The 2,219-nt window shown below is 39.3% G+C and overlaps 1 pseudogene; it reads right to left on the reverse strand.

Moving 5' to 3' along the window:
• Positions 1-600: 600 nt before the first annotated feature.
• On the reverse strand, positions 601-1,208 carry LOC137246026 (probable serine hydrolase; annotated as a pseudogene).
• Between the last annotated feature and the right edge of the window lie 1,011 nt (positions 1,209-2,219).

Below are 2,219 nucleotides of genomic sequence, written 5' to 3' on the forward strand. Positions count from 1 at the left end.
TAAGATTACTTGTTTCTAGATTATTGCGCTCAAATGTGTCGCATATATTTTCATAAATTGTTGCCGTATCACCTGCTTCCTTGACTCGTTCTCCTCCTCCTGTATCACAAATGGCTGCAGTTGAGGAAAAGCTTGAAGAACCTTGATCAATAGAAATATTGCTTAATTAACTTACACCAACGCCACTGCTAGAAATACCCCCGCAACCATTTCCAATATAAATAACCGATAAAGACATGACTGACACAAAAGAGTTGGCAAATTTTCATCGTACTTAAATATGTTTAACTTTTCAATGATTTCAATTGGCCGCATTGGAAATGTTGGAGTGTAAAGGTAAATCGATATTAACAATTCACCTTTTAAACAAATGCGACAACAGTTTGTCGCTTGCAAATTCATTGCTTAACCTTTTCACATGAAGGTCTCTTCGGGTTGCTGCTTACCGGTGAAGTGCCAACCAGTGCGCAAGTAAAACAATTGTCCAAGGAATGGGCTTCACGCGATGCACTGCCAAACATGTAGTGACTATGTTGAATAACATGCGCACCACATTACATCCAATGTCACAATTTGCATCCGCCATCACCGCACTGAATCCTAACAGGGCATCTTGCTCAATGGTAATGTTTCATAATCTTAAAATTTATCTAATGCCCAGCCTGTCTTCCCTGCTGTCGAGTCAACATTACGCAGCATTGGTCCGGCTATATCAATATTGATTAGTTTACTAACTTCATCTGGATAGCAAGCGGAATACATGAAAGGTGATGCGCCACCCAAGGAATGTCCCATGAGAATGTGTTTTTCCCAACCATAACGGCGTACCAGGTGTCGTATAAGGCAAATACCATCCCAAAGGTAAAATATTGCATACCCTTTTGATAGTGGGTGGACTTGCCATGACTGGGTAAATCAATGCAGAATATTGGAATGTGTGCAGGTAAAAGCGGACATAGGTGATCAAAAGTGCCGGCGTTATCTTGGCAACCGTCAAGAGCGATTACTGGTTGACGATTTTGTAGACCCCACCATTTGCCAGCTACAATACCCCAAGGTACCTCTAAAGAAATTTCTTTCCAGGAATCTTCTTCTCTGCAGACACCATTATTAATTGTTCTTGTTGTTGTGGCCACCGCTTTACCATTCATTGTTGTTGCATTCGATATAGCAGCAAGTTTGCTACTGCTACTGGCACTTGAATCCATTTTATGTACGTGTTTAAATATTTCTCGGGATGGCCACAAATCCAAGGATGGCACCGACGCACAGGAACTAGCTCTTGGTGGTTATTCGAAAGTTTTATTATTTGCGAAACACAAATTAGTTCCCCAGACAAGTAATCTAGTAGTGGATGCAACAAAAAAAAAAAATAAAAATTCGACTTCGGGTGCAAAAAATGAGTCTCTACTCAACACTTCCTCTAATGATTCCTTGGATAACGCTCGAAAAGACTCAGGTTGTAAAGCATCTGTAGCCGGCGATATTTTTAAAGAAGTAGTTATCTGAAATGAAACAAAAGAAAAGGCAATTGAATCATTTTTTCAGAATTGTAAAAAAAGGAACAATACCGGCATATTTACCCATCATACATTTTTTTGCTTCATAATGAAAATTCATTCAAAATGTCTATACTCATTTCCATGAATGAATGACATTTTGAATGAACTAATCAAGGTTGCCACTCGATGATATTTGCTTTTGTCTTTTCTTACGCCGTAAACACATTGCGCGCGACCCCATGGGATCACAAATCGGATCCGCGGGATCCAACAAACTAGAGTGTTGGGACCCGAACAACTTTACTTTTTTTTCGACAAATGAAAATTTTTATATTTTGACAATGTGGTGCATAAAAACACAATCAAAATCAGCTCTCTTGTGAAAAAAAAGTGAACCACTCGAGACCGAAATAATTTTCGCGATTTATTTGCATTGTTTTCATTGTTGAAAGGTTAGTGCAAAATCAAAATGTCAAACATAAACAAAAAACATGTCAAACTCCCTAAGCTTTGGGGAACAGTGGTCTCGCTTTCATTATAGAAATTGTTTTTGTGTTCTGAAGTTCCGATAAAGTTTCGTCAGTCCTTTTAGCCTGGAACCCAAACAAGTCCTACGCGAGCTAGGTAGGTGCCCGACACACCCTACCAACCACTATGGTTCGGGACACAAAAAAAAAAACAACCAAAGGAGAAAAGAGGGGAGGAAGGACAAAATAA

Source organism: Eurosta solidaginis, chromosome 3, assembly GCF_040869045.1.
Source record: "Eurosta solidaginis isolate ZX-2024a chromosome 3, ASM4086904v1, whole genome shotgun sequence".
In the NCBI taxonomy this organism is placed as follows: Eukaryota; Metazoa; Arthropoda; class Insecta; order Diptera; family Tephritidae; genus Eurosta; species Eurosta solidaginis.